Raw genomic sequence first — 18,849 nt, 5'->3', positions numbered from 1 at the left:
TTAGGATACCTCTAGTTATGTAACTTACTTTCGCACTGTTAGCCTACCTACCTCTAATTACTAAGACATGTAAATGAAGAGGAAAAAAGAGAAAAGTAAAAGTACTACTGTTGTCTGACCTTGTCAACTGAATCTGTAAAACCTACTTGGCCAGCTGATTGGCCTTCCTCCTCTTCTGCAGGTCATTGTACCTGTTCTGACTCTACTTCCCAGGGTGGGTAAACTCTATCTAGGATGACATGGTGTCACCCATCTCTGTTCAAATGCCTATTTTTTTCCAATCAATGCTGGACAGTGGAGGCTGGTGACTTCAAATCAAAGGGAGGCTGCAGGAGACAGCTGAATGGGTGTGGTCAACAGGAAGGGGTGTGGCCAACTAGAAGGGAGCAGAGATATGCTTGAAACCACAAAAACTGGGACTTTAATTAAATACTCTGCCCTGGGTGCCAAACCATCATTATGAAAGTCCAACCAAGACAAAATGAATTGGAGAAGAAAAAAAATATTTCAGTGCATTGGCTACATGACAGTTTACTTAATGTCTAGATGGAAACAAAAAGGTTGTGAGGCATGAAAAAATAAATTACTTTTTAAATGCATTACTGGAATATCAGTCAAAATCAAGTATAAAACAACAAGCAGCACTCGACTCAAACCACTTCTTTCACTGCAGTTCTAATTATAATTTATATTCAGTTTTATAAAATATCAAGTAACATGCTGAAAGGAGCAGTCTCTGTGATACCTCCACTTGTAAAAATGTTTCTTATCCAAAAAAGACCTGCTGCCTGACAACAACTATCTATTTGTTTCATGGGGAAAACATGATCAAAGTAAAAAATTAACAGCAAACAAGAAATATGCTCAAGATAAATTGCTTAAAGTATTACTGCACAGGTTATTGACGATACATGATAGATTGGCATTCTGTTTAGTTTACAGGTAAAGCCTGCAAAGATGACTGCAAGTCTACAACAAATGTAACAAGCTTATGAGAATACTGTAATCCTGTCCTTTATTACAAATACTGCCATATGCATTTTAATACATAAGGCTTATGCATTATCTAGTTATATAAATATTCTGTGCATGACAACAACACAAAGTCTTTCAATGTTGATAATTCTTTAACAGTATGCTTATTAAAGCTTACTTGCATCTTATAATCTCAGACAAGCTAACCTGATGATCATTAAAGCATTGCTACTTAAACAGAGAACAACAGGCATTGCAACAACATGCATTTTCTGAATAATAAGAAGCATAAATCAACAGTATAAAAATATGACAGAAATCCAAGACATTCTGCAAAATCAAGGACAGATGAAAAGCCACTGTAGTACTTGTGCCTACCTTGGGGCGATGCTCTGTACACTTACACTGCATAACTGCTCCTTGCCTTGCTTGGACACATCCAGAGTCAGTACATGGGGGAGTGGGGTACAACAAGTATGTCTCAATTTGAAATGTCTCTGGCTGACAGTGATGGCCCTGACACATTTGTCATACCTCTCAACATCAGAGCAAGAAATCAGGAAGCCATAAATAGAAGTGAGACAAAGTCCCACAAATAAGGACAATTTTTAAATACTGCTCTTATAAACTTAGAAAGATTATACAATAGTAGGTTTTGCATTCTTATGAATTTTCTGAAGGGTATGAAATGTGAAACTCAAATGTCTGTCATTTTTTTTCTGACTTCAGTCTTTAATGATTTGCCACTAATTTGCCAGAAAACTACAATTTTATGAAAAAAAAAACAGATGTAAAATGTGATGGAAAAATATAAAATAGCCACACAATACAGCTGGGAACCTGTCAAAGAAGGGACACTTATTTAGTATTAGTACTGTTAAGTTGAGCAGCTGACAAAATAAGAGAATCTACATGCATTTCTGAAATAAAAGTAATCTGTATCTCTGATCATTACAATTATTTATTAATTGTAAACTCTCCAGGTTTCTTCAAAAATTGCCATTTTGGGGAGGGATTATTAGGGAGAGAGCAATGTTTTGAGACAAAATCAGGGACAGTTGAGAGGTTTGGATATACCTGATTCTATAAAGAGATTTATTTGCACATACCTCTTGACCTGCTAATTCAGGAAATCTGGACAAGGCCAAATATGTTGGGGAAACAAACAAACAGTACTAAAAATTGCTCTTGTATAAACTTAGTTGATAGAATAACAGGTCATGCTTTAGCATGCATTTTTCTGAAGTGTATGAGGTCTGAAACTCAATGTCTGTCATTATTTAGTGACTTCATTCTTAAATGATTTGCCAGAAAATCAGACATTTTATGAGGAACAAACCAAAAATAAGAAGCAAAAATCTATTCATTCTGGAAAAATCTGGACAGTTGAGAGGTATAGTTCAGCCAGGAGCATTGTGCGGCAGAAATCTTACATGACAGAATTATCTCCCTAGGTGTGGACAATAAGTACCCCCTCCCAAACCAAAAACTATGATCAAAGAGAAGTGATTGCTTCAATCTGGCGTCATCACTTTCAGTAGCATTCAGACTCAATCAGTGAAAATATTCAGTAACAAAAAAAGTCTGTGTTTGTAGACAGGTGATTTAACTGGTTCCTAAGAACTGGGAGGTGGCATACCTGAGCTGATCAGATAATCAGTAAACATCTTCCTGATTGTAATCCAAATTATGATTAGTACCACAGGAAAATATACGCTCTTGAACAGAAGGCACAGAGGTAAAATCATAAAAATAAAAAACTGTTCAGGAGCAAAACCATGCAGAAAATAACAAACAGCATACAATAAGTCTCTTCAGACCAAAGTCATGTAAAACGTATCAAACAGCATACAATAAGTCTCTTCAGACCAAGAATATATGAATAATCAAATCCAATGAAGTAGAATGCTGTTAACTTCTTTAAAAAACAACCCCGGGATTCATGAAGCTTGCACCAGGTGAAGGAGTAGCGTAGGTGGTATAACACCAAATATGGCCGCCGAGCGATTCAGGAATGATCCAATTCCACATGCACTACCGGCGTACGCCAGAGCTGCACAGCCCTTGGGTTAGGTATGCTAATCACCCCATGCGCAGTGCCGCACCATGCAAATAAAGGTACATAGTGATTCATGAAGTGGTGCAGGCGTAAGGTAAGCCCACAGAAATATAAACCAAAAAACACGGTTTACATTTTTCCAAACAGAACATCGGAGCTATCAAAGTGGACCAGACTCATGTATTACAAAGTTAACATATGCCAATGGCTAAATATACAGCCAATGGCATAAGAAAAGATGCACAACGCCTAAAAAACAACATTTAATGTCATGTCCACAATAACGCAAAGTACAACCGCAGGACATGTGTGCGCAAACGGGAACACAAAGAAAATATATACAAATGTCATAAAATTGCAATGTAATACAAATCATGATTTCACCATAATACGCAATGGTATGCATGGTACACCACAACCAAGCTGCAAGGGTTGCTAAGGGTCGGTGACAGTGTTTGGCGCGGTAACTAGGAATTAGTAGTCAATGCCATGCAAATGAGGCAGGTAATAGTGAATTGCAAATGTCCCGCCGGACTAAGGATGTGCCATACGGCGCAGTGCTACAACACTGAGGAGTGGTTTAGAGGTATATATCATCAGCAGTGGGGTGTGCCACTGTAGCTGTAAGCACATTAGAGCAATGCAAATCTGGCCTGGCCGTTGCTAAGCAAAGCCGCAGGACAGGGATGGGGAGGTAGGTATAGCATCGTTTAGCTGAGAGCACATATGGTGCCCGAAAGCGCATGTGTACGGGGATGAAAACATGCCCGAAACCCAGTAAGCGGATGCACGCGCCGCACACCATAGCTCAAACAGGAAGGTCAGGGGAAAAAAATAAGGAAATGCCGCAGTAGGGTAATTGGAGTACAACTGAGCAATTAACACCTATTAACTCACAGCTGGCAATCGACGGCAGCTGACAAGTCTGCTCACAGAAACCTGCAAAACAGGATAGGGGAGGTGTCGGATTGCAAAGAAAAGAGAACTGTCATAGCAGAGCAAAGCAAACCTGCAGCAGATTGGCCATAGAACATATTACGCAAGATAAGCCAGGTTTAGGAAAGTATAAATGAAAGCAGGCTGCTGGATGCATGCCAGAAAATGGGAGGTGAAACGAGAAGAAATGTAAAGGGAAGGGCAAGAGGTAATCCACGGCAGCCAAATGTAATTCAACACCAAAGGCACCACAATAGTAGTTCCTGTGGTAAAACTCATAAGATACCCTGTAGCTACGATCATACATACACACCCTATGACATCATCAGTGTTCACAGCACAATAGTATAAAGTGTGAAAGCACCTCACACACACCTGTGTATTCCCAAACACTGCACCATAGGTGTAAACATACTGGGAACTTTTACGATGTACATGTTGGGAGCTGCCATAGCTGTGATTCATCACCATGTGTTAGTGACTGAAGGTGTTGTGGAGGATGATGCTGACAACCACTGCAGGCCCCGGAGGAGGAGAAGAGTGTTCAGACCAAGGGTAACCTACCAGGGGCTACATGATCTGGTGATAGTAGAGCGTTACAGGTTGGACAGGGACACCTTACAGCAAATAGTTGAGCTGTGCCGGCCATGCCTGAGATCCAGAAACAACAGAGGGGAACCCATCCCAGTGGACACGAAGGTATGTGTAAGCTTGCGAATACTAGCCACAGGTACCTTTCAAAGGCCAACTGGAGATATAATGGGGATCTCACAGGCATCAGCATCCAGGGTACTACACCAGTTCCTGGATGCCATGTTACCACATGCCAATGAGCATATATACTTCCCCCGAACTCAGGAGGAGTTGGCCAGCAATATACGTCTCTTCCACCATGTGGCACACTATACAGAGGTACTGGGTGTGATAGACTGCACGCACATACATATCAAGTCACCACCCGGTGAGCATGGTAGGCACTACATAAACCGCAAAGGATACCACTCCATCAACTGCCAGGTCGTGTGCAATGCCCAGGGCATTATCATGGATGTGTGTGCTGGCAGCCCTGGAAGCTACCATGACTCCCACATCTGGCATGCCTCACAGCTGTATCAGGTATTTGTCAAGGGGGGACATCCCACATGGCCGCCTTGTGGGGGGATGCTGGCTATGCACTGGAGGCGTGGATGATAACTCCCATCAGAAATGCACACACACCCATGCAAAAATGCCATAATGAGGCACACACACAAACCAGAATCATCATAGACCATGTGTTTGGGATGCTGAAATCACGGTTCCGTTGCTTGGACATATCTGTTGGAGCCTTGCAGTACTCTCCAGGCACGTGTGCCTACATCTTCATAGTATGTGCCATGCTACATAATATGATCCTGCAGAAACAGCTGCAGCAGGGAAATAATGGTGAAGGCCCTCACAGCCCACCGTAATTGCCAAGGCCATCACAGGCACAGTGGGATTCAGACCATGAACACCCTGTGCCAGCCCCAGTAGGCAGACGGAGGCATGTCCAATATGCCTACGCCTTGGCAAAGAGGGAACATATAGCACATACTCTAACAGTGTAGGCCCCTATGGACTGACACACCTCTCCACCTGCACACACAGTAAAATGGATGGCATACACACACAACCTCCTGTAAATTGTAATGTATAGGTGGCCTACTGTGTGAATCCTACATAGGCAGCCCTCAACCATTGCACACACAACAGCTATTGGAACAAGGAATGTCAACACCTGAACAGTACATGCACCTATCAGCATATGTTGGTACTGTATATATAGGTTCTTAGGTACATCGGTAGGTACACGCCCGATTGTCAAAGGCCATTCATCAATCGAGGCAAACAGTGTCTGCTGTCACCACCACATCGAGTAACCAACTGACCCTCAGTGGAGCAGAGCCAATTGCGGGATCCATGTGTGTAATCACTGTTCCCCACACACTCTGCATGGATTCCTTGGTGTGTAAATGAGGGGCTGCATACAATGTAATCATGGATGTAGTGGCAAAGCATGGGGTGTACCCATGACAGGTATCTGTCACCCCAGCATGCTCCACCTATGGTTGTGTGAAGGTGTAGCACATTATAGTGTGTGGGTCACTGTGACATACATTCCCAATGCTGGGGCATATCCATTAAACATCACTTGGACATACCATTAATAGGTCCCATCCATATGTAAACTAACTGAGTTACCCATTTGATTGCAGTATGGAGTAACAGCCATAGTACAGTCCACATACTAAACTCCATAACCCACGTGTACAAATCCCAGATGCCCAACTGGTAAATGCACTGACTGTTGTGCATGTTCCCGGTACTACGTCCTGCAAGGGATGTTACATAATCCCGAAGGCACGAATAATGGATGTTGGATGCAGGTCATCAGATCAGGTTTAGCACATGTTAGCAGGAATATGCAGTGCCCAGTGCTGGTAAGCGTCGTTTAAACATGACCATAGGGATATGCGCGAAAGAGGGCTAAGCTTCCCTCAGTATCGCGCAGATCACGGTCAGTGATGTCCAGAACAGGTGAAACTAGCATTATTCACCCCTGTACTAATAGTGCCTGCGCTGAAGGGTAAAACGACCACTGCCAGGAGTAGAACATGCAATCATGTACACAATCACCTAACCCTAAGCTACCCAAGATGCACCAATGGCAGGTGTGAAATGTGACAGGTTCAAACACAAACGTGTGGAGTCCAGGAAACAGTATACACCAACAGGTACACAATGAAAGGTGTATTCTCCCTCTCACTCTCTCTCTCATATATATATATATATATATATATATATATATATATATATATATATATATATATATATATATACACATATATATAATAGAGATAGAAAGGGAGATAGAGAGATATATGTTGATATATACGGATTCACCTATATCTGCAAATATATAGATAGGTCAATGACATGTACACAACCATGGAGGTAGAAATAAATAGGACACTGCCAACTATGGAATGTGTCACATACCTTCACGTGTAATCACGAGGCTTAAAGACCGAAAGATCACAGTACCGGAACACTGGAACCGCTTTTAATATTATCACGATATTAAGGGACATTTAGTTATCGCTGCCGGTGTTGCGGTCCACGTAGGTACTGTGTTCAACTGTGTTTGTGATTGCTGTAGTCTGTGTATGTGTGTGTTGAGGGTGCCGTGTGCATTTCTGTGGGACTGTAATGTGTGTGTGTGTTTGCATCGTGTGTCTGTTAGTGCTAACTCGGAGGTAGAGCAGTACGGTAGGTGTGGTCATAGTTGGCCATAGGCATACGGTACCACCTGTCCCACTTTAAGAGGGACAGCCCCTCCCTGGGCAGTTGTGTCCTGACAAAAAATATTAAAAAGGGCAAATGTCCGAGATTGTAGGACATAATTATGTCCCATATATTATGTAACAGTTGCATTAAATAGTTATGCCTGTATCTACAAAACGTAAACGTTACATGAAACATGATAAGTAGCTAAAGTGCTACAACAATAAGTATGTATTCAGGATAAAAGTATGTTCTATCCTGTGTACTGACCGTGGGTATGTGTCGGCCTGTAAACACCGATGTGTGTCCTGCAGATGTCCCACTATGGCCATTTGAAAGGGTGGCAACCCATGCCAAAGAGGCTCAGTCACCAACACAACTGCAATGAGTGCAAATATCTGTGACAGATATACACGAGGCAGCTGTCATTTAGTAACATTCCTTTACATATCGCTGTATTTCCGGAGGTATGGAAGTATCAACCTCACCTGCATACTATATAGAAACCAATTAACAATGGCTCAGTGTATAAGCCTGTAACAACCATAGTTCAGTCTAAGTGATAGGTCTTCAATTAGGGAAGGAGCCCACACACATATATGGAATATGTAGGAATGCAGTCCCCACAAACCTGTATATGCTATGTACACCCACCTACATCTCCCCCACACCCAAAACAATTGCAATACAGACTGTAATAACATCACAAACATCCACTCACTCAATTACATCTGCAGAACCATTAACATACCTTGTGAGAGACACATTTGTAAAGGCACAATGTGAAATCGTAGCTGTTGTATAATGGATACGAAAACCCCAAAGGAAGCAGTCTGCAGATATGATTCCAGTAAATCCAATAAGTGAAAATAATCACTGTAATAAATATATTGTAAGCACTTTTATTTCACAAGAACTTTCGGAAGGCTTAATATCCTACCTTCTTCAGACAAAACAGTACATGACAAGGAAAAACTCATTTAAATACCTATTAACCTTGTTAATGACCTCATAATTGAGGACCAACCTACAATTAAAAGCCTCCACTTTTAAATACATTTTAGAAACATTCAAAATGTTCTTAAAGAACCTATAAAAACATATTTTTAAAATCCTGTATAAACCACATTTAAAAACAGCCTATAGACACTACTGTTATATGTAGTGTTAAATATACACACACAAATGTGCCAATCTAAAACATTGTAAATCCTCTATCGTTTTAAGAAGTGCAGGATTAACTGCCATGAATAAACAAAAACCAGCCATCCCCCCCTAAAGCTGAAACGATATCAAATGTGCTCACATAATGTACAAGCCTACCCAAAGAATGTATGTCCTCCATTCATCTAAAAATGCAGGATAAATTATGAATCGAAAAGCGCTAAAACTAAAAAGATGTCATATACCTACACTATACCACTTGTGATCAATAGTCCCAGAACAAAACACACTAATACATGAATCTATGTATATATGTATATATATGATTCCCCCCCCCAAAAAAAAATATATGTATATAAAAAAGACTCCATTCTATGTAGTTTCTCTTCAGGAGGGACCAGTAAAACTAGGTCATAACAGGGGTACTAATTATCTCCTCAGGGCCAGGAATTTAAGTATACAAGACACCGAAATGGCTTCATTTAATCCAGGATGTATATATGCTCCTGTTCTAATTTGCCAAAATAGCTCTTCTTTTTCCAAACTAATCTGCTATGGGCCACTATTTAAATCTATTGCGACTTGCTTAAGAACAGAAAAATGAAAGACATGGTCAGGGTATTCCATCACATGGTGAACCAGTGCATTCTTTAAGTCCATCTTTGATATTGCATAAAGATGTTCATATATGCGTTTCCATAACATCCTTTCGGTCTTCCCTATGTAGAAGGCCGAACATTTGTTACATAGGGCTACGTAAACCACTGCTCTAGCCCCACAGTTGAAACTGCCCCTGACCTTGTATCTCTTTTTGTTTATCATAAGTTGTGTTCCTTCCTGTATATTTTTGCACTGATGGCATGTCCCACATTGGGTCATACCTTTATGTCTATTAGGACCTACTCTTTTGCTTCTTTCTAGAAGGGATTTTAAACAAAACCCCTTTCTAAATGTAAAACCTGGTACTGGTCCCAATATGTCAATCAATTGCCTATCCTCCCTAATAATAGACCAATTCTTCTGTAAAATGTCCCTTATGAAGCGATGGTCAATTGAAAAGGTGCATAAAAATTTTATGCTTAAATTAATCTTTTCACTATTCAATCTCATTACTCCCATATTGTCTTGACCTATCAAGGTATCTGAAACCTGTGGGTTCAAAATAGGTTTAAAATGTCCAGAAAGCCTTTTCATCTCCACCTCTTTCTTAATTTCAATGAGGAGTACCCAAGGATAACCTCTATTCACAAACATGTTGCTCAGTTTATCGCATTCGTCCACAAAGTCCATGTCCCTAGTGGTCATACGTGCTGCCCTTACCATCTGTCCTTTAATGACTGCTCTTTTTTGATGGTAAGGGTGACAACTACTAAAATGTAAAAACCCATTAGAATAAGTGGGTTTGCGCTAGATTACTAATAAATCTAGATTCATTGTAGTCTTTACTGAGCAATATGTCTAGGTAATTTATTTCATTAATATTCACTTCAAACGTAAAATCCAAGAAATCTGTGAATGTCCTCATATCTTCAATAAAACACTCTATTCCATCTAAAGGGCCCTTCCAAAGAAAAAACATGTCGTCCTGGTATCTAGTGTACCAGGCGACATGTTGTTTGAACACTTCATTGTTGAATAAGAGTGTGTTTTCCCACTGTGCAATAACACAGTTGGCAAACGCTCCCCCACACGGGGAACCCATAGCAACCCCTGACGTTTGCTTATAAGTAAGCCCATTAAAGTTAAAGAAACTGTATTTTAGAATCAACTCTAATAATGTTTCCGTTATATACATAATATTTTGCGACACCTTTTTATTTTCCATGAACGTCCTCAACCATTCCAAACCCAACTGTTGGGGTATGACTGTATATAAATCTTTAATGTCCACAGTCAAAAGAATAAAGTTTGGGTCGAAGGGTATTTCATTAATGTTCTCCAAAAAATTCCACGAGTCCTTACAGATCTGCTTTTCTGTTTTAATGAGTGGCTTAAGAATAGTGTCCACATACTTGGCACAAGCGACCAAAATCGACCCCCTGCTATCCACAATTGGTCGAAACGGAGGTTTACTAATGGACTTGTGGATTTTTGGGGCCCCAAAAAAAGAAGGCATTCTAGGTGCCAACATACTCAAATAAGAATGTACGTCATGGCCTATGAATTCCTCTAAAAATAGATCTTCAATTGTGGTTCTTATTTTATTATAGGCTTTATTTACTTCGTTCAAACTGATATTCTCATAAGGGCCCTTAGTCAAATGTATGGTAAGTTCATTTATATAATCATTATGATTCATAAAAATAAGTCCATTACCTTTATCGGGTTTCATCACCCGTATATTACAATCTTGGATTAAAAATAAAAAATCACGTTGCTCCCCTGAAATATTAAGTTTATTTTTGGCATTACATGTCTTATTAGTTGCCAAATGTCTTAGGTCCAGTTCACACGCTTTCTCGAATGATCTTAAGTTATTAACTAATGGAGGGTTAAACAAGCTAGCTATTCTGAAGGGGTTAGCTAAGGATGAACCTTTACCTAAAAGAGTGGTTAGGTTTAACTTACGTACAAATAATTTGAGGTCGATGATTGTTTTAACTAAATCCATGTGAGAGTCCGGGACAAAGGCCAGGCCCTTGGAGAAGAAGTCCACCATTTCAGTGGTAATATTCAGTGTAGTATAATTGAAAATCTTAAAGTCACCTTCTGTACTATACACTATAATGGGATATTCTACCAAAGGTGTCATTGCCTCCCCTGATTCTGTCTGCTCCTTAAATTCGTCCCCGACGTCGCATTCCTTCTCGACCTCAAATTCATTTGGTGCAAGTTCCGGCCATCCCAAAAACCCTGATTATGTTCGTCCCTTATGTCATCAACCTCATAGTTAGGAGCATCTAACTGTGGTCCAGGCACCATGTCCGTCTCACCAGATTGCCCTACTACCCCATGTCCATCATCTAATTCAACCCCACAATAACTAGGCCCATGGTTAAAATTATCATCCTCAATCAAGAACTCATCTAGACAATGTACCTCTTGTCCCACTCTAGGATTATCTTGTCTGTATGTTTTAGGAGGGACCTCATTAAATTTATTATTGTTCTTATTTTTTAGTTTGCCAATCTGTGGAGGTTTAGGGTAGGCTGTTTTAGTAGTATATTGTTGCACATCCCTCTTTATTTTCTTCCTCTTATTTTCACATAATTTGTTAGTAGTAGCCTCTATGCTCGTAAAAATACGGGCATAATCATATTTATACCTTAAAAAATCATGATGTTCCTTTATTTTCTGTTCCAAACCCGCTAGTTCTACTCTAAACACTTCCACTTGCTGCTCGTAATGCTCAATGAGCATTCTAATAAATTCAAAACTCTGTCTATCGAACAAATCAAGCAATTGCATATGAAAATGAGATCCTTCAATTAAGCCTACCGGGAAGCGCCATTGCCTGAGACCCTTAGGCACAATCTTCTTCTCTAGGCACTCTTCCAGGTAGGCGATCTCCAATTGCAATTTCTTGCATTTGAAGAGCCTAGAGTCAAAGTCACTAATTAATATATTAATATTATTAAACGCGGAGCAAGTAGCTCCTACAACAGATTCCAACTCATTTCTGTTGTTATTGACGCCAAAAAAGTTTTTCTTGTTAAGATAACAGTCCACAGTAGGTAGTGAATCATGTAAACTGTTCTCTTGTACAGTACCTTGTGTGGATCCAATATTGCTCATGAACATGCACCCTTGTCCTGGTGGTATACTGGGTTCAGTATTAGAGGTGATACTCCGGTTACTCGTCTCAGCACTCACATCAGCCATGTTAACGCCTCCAACACCTCCTATATGCCGCGCTGCCTTATTCTGGGTCATAGCTCCTGCTACTGTAATACTGGTGCTATGCCATACCACCGTATCCCTCATACGACCTTGGTACACACTGTTCCCTCCAGCCACGTTGTCCAGCCGGTCGATACGCTGGGTTAGCGTGTCCATTCTACCCAGTAACAACTGGATCAAAGTAGTTAAATTGCCGTCAGCCTTCACCTCGTCGGCCCCTTCCTTAGCATTTCCGTTGTTAACTTCTCCCACGTCATCTTGGGAAAACAGTGGATCCTGCGTTGGGCTGCTTCCTACGTTGGCCATACGAAACATCAAACTCAAACTGCCAAACAAACTAGTGAATACGAAAACCCCAAAGGAAGCAGTCTGCAGATATGATTCCAGTAAATCCAATAAGTGAAAATAATCACTGTAATAGATATATTGTAAGCACTTTTATTTCACAAGAACTTTCGGAAGGCTTAATATCCTACCTTCTTCAGACAAAACAGTACATGACAAGGAAAAACTCATTTAAATACCTATTAACCTTGTTAATGACCTCATAATTGAGGACCCACCTACAATTAAAACCTCCATTTTTAAATACATTTTAAAACATTCAAAATGTTCTTAAAGAACCTTTAAAAACAATTTTTTTTAAAATCCTGTATAAACCACATTTAAAAACAACCTATAAACACTACTGTTATATGTAGTGTTAAATAAACACACACAAATGTGCTAATCTAAAACATTGTAAGTCCTCTATCGTTTTAAGAAGTGCAGGATGACTGCCATAAATCAACAAAAACCAGCCATCCCCCCCTAAAGCTGAAACGATATCAAATGTGCTCACATAATGTACAAGCCTACCCAAAGAATGTATGTCCTCCATTCATCTAAAAATGCAGGATAAATATGGAACAGACGGCGATGTTACAGGATTTGTTTGCAATAGTCCCTTATCAGACGGTTGAGATGACAGGTACACTCACATGTAGAACCACATACTCTAGCCGTCACACACAATCCACGGGGGACATGAATTCAAAATATCCGTTTCTCTACAAATATCAGTTGCAATTCCTCACAACAAAACACATACAGGCCTTCTCCCCGAAGGTAGGGCAAAAGGGCAACGCCCAAGTGGAGAATTAAATTATACCCCCACTGTTGCCGTGTAATTGGCAAATGGAGTAGCTGCACAGCTGATTTGCATGTAATAATTTACTCAGGAACACCAATTTCGGCAGGAAACCACATTTTACAGGTATTGACCTATATACGGATGACTTGCCATACATTCAAACTGTATGCTCATACCATAGAACCGTTTAAACAGTAAAGGTGTAAGAGAGATATTTACGAAGATTCGGAACGCTAACAAGGTATGTAGAACACTGAGTACGTTAGTGTACGTAGAGCCTGTTTTCTATTAATTAAAAGTGTACGCAATGCATAAAGTGGGAAAAGGTATTCTGTAGTGATGTCTTGTTGAGCATAGCAATGCTTGTAGAAATTGTGTGTCCTGCTGTGGGCCACAAGGTAAACATCACATACACCACAAGGGATGTTAAGCCCAACTACAGTGTTTACACTGGCAGCACCTCTCTAGGGTAGTGTCCTGTCTGTGAACAGCAGAGCCATGTGTTACCTGCACCTCTGTACAGTACAGCCACTGCAGTGATCCCTGGTGTATCAGTTTGTCCGCCTACAGAGTCACCTATGACCGGTGTGTTGGGTATGTTATAACACCCTATTGGCTGTTGTTGATGGGCACACATGAGTCTGTGGGCTATAAGTAATTGTTGTTGTGTTTGGCAATGGGGGCTGCCTCTGGTACCTACACAGAGTATGGAGAGGTTCTGCAAATGTCGTACTCATACTATGTGTGGCCTGTGGTGGTGGAGATCTAGTGAGACTATGTGATGAGTGGGGTGTGTTGCAAATGTAAACGTCCCCACATGAATGTCAAGTCCAGTCTGGGTTGGTGAGAGCATTACCACCAGCATGGCCACATATGTGCATCTCCCACAGGCTGTAGTGTCGTATGTTGGGAGGTGAGCATTGACTGTGTACATGAGACAATTGCTCTATTGCCACATGTTTGCCATATTCATCATATAGACAGGCATTAGCACTGGTACGTGACACCTGGACATGCCTGTATATTCAACCATGTCTCACAAGATATGTGAGTTATGTGTGTACAACAGCTGTTGTACTGTAAGCAAGCTGGAAATGTTAGGACAGGCAGTGTACTTGTAAGACATGAGTTGGAATGGGTGCTATAGTAATCAGTAGCTCATGAAGTGCTCAAATGTTCTGAACAAGTGCTGAGCATGAATATGCAATACAGATAGGGTGTTGGATAATATCAACCCACTGCAACCCACAAGTGGAGACGACAGTCATATTTGGAGCACTGCACTATTACCCTGCTGAGTATGGTCTGCAAGTCTATGAACTTTTATCAACATAGATGTTAGCAGTACAGAACTACCGCAAAACAGGGTTAATGTTGTGTACTCCTCCCTCAGTGTAGCCCATACTACACAGACAAATGGGAAACATCTGTGTATGTAAGAATGTGAATGTCTATGACCTAGAGCAATAGCTGTCTCAGTGTTGTGGACAACATACAGAATGGGCTTTGTGGGTGAGGTGTGTGACATATGTGGACAATCTGACAGCTGATAATAGCATTGTCACCGCTAGGTGAATAACCCTGTACCCATTAACTACCACCTAGGCAGCGGTCAACATTATGGACACTGTGTAAGGGATGGTGCTGTGCAGTTCACATCCCTGAGATGGTGACATCTCCAGGCCTATTAGGTAGTCATACAAGGCACCCATGTCATGACAGGGTGTCATCCATGAGCATGGAGATCATTGCACAGGCATACTCAGCACTCGGGTGACCAATATCGGATCACATATCACCTTTAAGGGGTATTGGCCATGCCTGGATGGGCGATACCAGCCTTCACAATCCTCACCTCCACAATGCAGCATGCTGGCTACCTTGCATAAAGACATGTGCTACACTGTGATGATGGACATGATACACATACATATTCTGATCTGAAAGACATATGTCATGGACAGCCACCATCCTACTACAAGGATCGCCACATGCTGGACAGATCCCTGTGCCATACAAGTTACATACTCCTGCCATACCATGCAACCCTGTCCATCAAAGCTGCGCATGTCATCTCTGTCATACATGGTGCGATGACCGCATGGTAGATGTATTATTAACTGTCTGGATCAGTAATGTGGCACTGATGCACCTCGCGGTGGCAAAATGGCTGTTGGATACATCTAGAAAACCTTGCCCGTACATGCCATAGTTGATAACCATCCCTGCGAATGACGTACGGCTAGTCATTGTCCCATGTCTATCACATGTGCAACACAGGCGATATGTGGCAGGATGTTGAACTGCTGTACAGTGCCGTGTAGATGTATACGGCAAAACACATGCATGTAAAGGTTTCCTTGTGTATGTGTGCATTGTCACTGCTCATGTCCATTAAGTCAGTGTATGTGTTGATATGTGACATATACACAGCATCAAGGTTAGCAGCATTACTGTGGACACATCCAGGCATGTGCTGATAGGTAAGAACACCAGTACAGGCAAACAGACATGCCCACATCAAGACAGCATTCACATGGAGTATGAACAATGTAATGAGGTGACACACATATATGGTGATGATATCCAATGCATAACGGGTGTTACATGCGTGTGACACAAATATGGCAGTCGTGTCAGTGTCATGATGATTTGCAAACATAACTGTTCAGATGTACTAGATTTAATACAAATGTATGTGCAGCTGTATCTCTGTACATCTCTGTGATACTGTGACCTGTCTCCATCATTATGTCTTCCAGATAATGCCTCGTTCATGCCTGCCAGCATATAGCCACCAGGAGAATGATGCCCTCATCCCGTACCTCCATGAGAACTACAAGGTGTTGTTCAGCCATGTGCCACAGCTTGCCCAGCAGCGTGACGACCTGTGGCAGGACCTTCACAGGAGGGTTAATGATGTGGGTGGCCATAACCGCACCTACCAGCAAGTGCACAGACACTGCACGGACATGATACGACATGCGAAACAGCATGCCAATGCAATTGCCAGGGAACAAGGTGGAACAGGTGGTGGCCCACCAACCCAGCCCCCACTCACACACACCGAGGAGCTACTGGCCAGCCTGGGGACACCTTCAGAACAGCATCCACAAACACTAGCTGCCATCGTGGAGGTGGGTGTCTCCCAACCAATGAGCCTGGAGTTGCCTGGTAAGTCACTACTGCACATATGACTATTATATCCCATTTAGTTGCATGTGTCACTGTACAATATGTAAAGTAACATCATATGCAAGGTATGTTTACACACATGCCGCATACTACAGTATGCTACTCTGTGTATGCACACATGTGCATACTATATGCTATTGTACAGGCGAATGTGTTAAGATGCACAGTGCACCCTGTGGCTGTCATACAGTCATGGATAATGTTCAAACTGCTGTGTCACCCCTATACAGGTACCTCTGACATGCCGCACAGACATCAGTCCATTGCAGGTGAGACAGCTATCAGTATCAGGCATGTTAATGCATATATCTTTACGCCATGTGGCCAGTTAACACATGTACACATAATGTATGGTCCAGTCATGATATACAGGTCGCATCTGTCATCATTCACACTGGCTACCCATGTGCAATATATACAAACTAAATGAAACACCGACATGAAACCACAGTACCTATCATTGCTAGATGTGTGGACAGCTGGGCATACAACGGTGAAGGTGTTCAATGTAGGCATACGTACTATACATTGGAACAACACATGTGTGGTACGCAAACAGTGCCACACAGTGAGCTGGGATATGGGCAGCCCACAGAAGTCACCATTGTGTAATATGCCCCTGCAATGGGTGCACACATTGTGATGTGCCATCTGACATGTCCCAGACATGTAGTGTTCCGGCTGCAATATTGTCTCACTATCCCATAGTACATACCCCACATACCAAACATACAACCCGTTGTCTGCATAGCCCTGTGAACAGTGATATATCTGACATCTATGGGTGTATGTCATATGGGACAACACAGACATGTGAGATAGACAGCCTTCACAAACATTTGGCCAACACATGTTCACACATGGCCATGGAGGATGGTGAGAGACATGTAGCCACACAGTAGTTGTGATGTGTATACACCCTGTTGGACATTGTCCACACATGGTCCAACTATAGCCTTAGTTGACTGATTATATAGTTGATGTGGAACATTGGACATCCTAAATGCCTGTGCACAGCTAGTGGAGGTGTCACTTAATTCGACCATATAAGATGTGTTGAACATCACGACTGTGTCATAGCATGACAGTAGTCACCTGTATAGCTTCCACAGACATTAACACCACATCAGGCCACAGATACCATACATTTCCCTTGCTGCTGTAGGACATCACCGTCAGCCGTGCACCTCGTGTGTGTGGTACATTAATGTCATGTGGGACATGGTGTATTGACAAGTCTGCCATGTGCAGACATGGTTGCCAGGCTGCTAAGACTTTGTAGCAGTTGTGCAGGGGTGTCACCCATAGGTCTTCCAGTGACCTGTCACATGACACATCATGGTTTGTTGTGTATACACCTCAGTGACGTGGATCGCAATCCACAGCTATGTAATGTGTATGCACACGGTTATGGCTATGCACCGTGTGTGTATTACACACTGTATAGCACTATAGAAGCCACATGATGCCATGCAATGGCACAGTGTCTGTACTTCACACTGTATAGCAATGTAGGCGCCTCACACTACCCTTCAATGCTCATGCACATTTGCTAAAAGTGCATTCTATCTGTAGGGCATACAGACAACACTGCAATGTGATACCCATTACAATGCTGTACATGTGTCAGGACACCATTGTGTCAGACATGTATGCATGTCAATGCACACATCAGCAGATTACATGTCAAGGTCACTTCAGCCATGTGTACTGTTAACCTGTGCTGGTCCACATGGTGTATCACAGGGATGCATGCTTACTACCATGATTGTGTGAACTGCATGGCTACTGATATGACACCTGCTTGCTGTTGTGTGCAACCCAGGGTGGTATGCTAACTACCACTATTAATGTCTGAGCTGGATGCCATCTGCTGTATCACATGCATGCTGCATGCCGTCTGCTACGGATATGACACCTGCTTGCCGTTGTGTGCAACCCAGGGGCCGTCTGCTGTATCACATGCATGCTGCATGCCGTCTGTCAAATCACATGCATGGTGTGTCTGTGTGTCTGTTTGTCTGTGTTTCTGTTGTAATGTAGAGTCTTTCTTTGCATTCACAGGTGATGTAGGTGCGTTACCCTCCTGCGGTCCATCTGATGTTAGTGTCCCCACAGATACTAGCAGTGATGAACATATGCATGAGGTACAGGCAGGGTTGTCAGGGGCTGAATCTGTGCCAATGGTTACCATCCCAGCTATGTCCCCCTCTTCCCCGCACACAGTTCTCATGCCAACACA

Source organism: Protopterus annectens, chromosome 2.part0, assembly GCF_019279795.1.
Source record: "Protopterus annectens isolate FY-2018-M chromosome 2.part0, PAN1.0, whole genome shotgun sequence".
NCBI classification, from domain to species: domain Eukaryota; kingdom Metazoa; phylum Chordata; order Ceratodontiformes; family Protopteridae; genus Protopterus; species Protopterus annectens.
Note: the sequence above shows the minus strand (reverse complement) of the source record.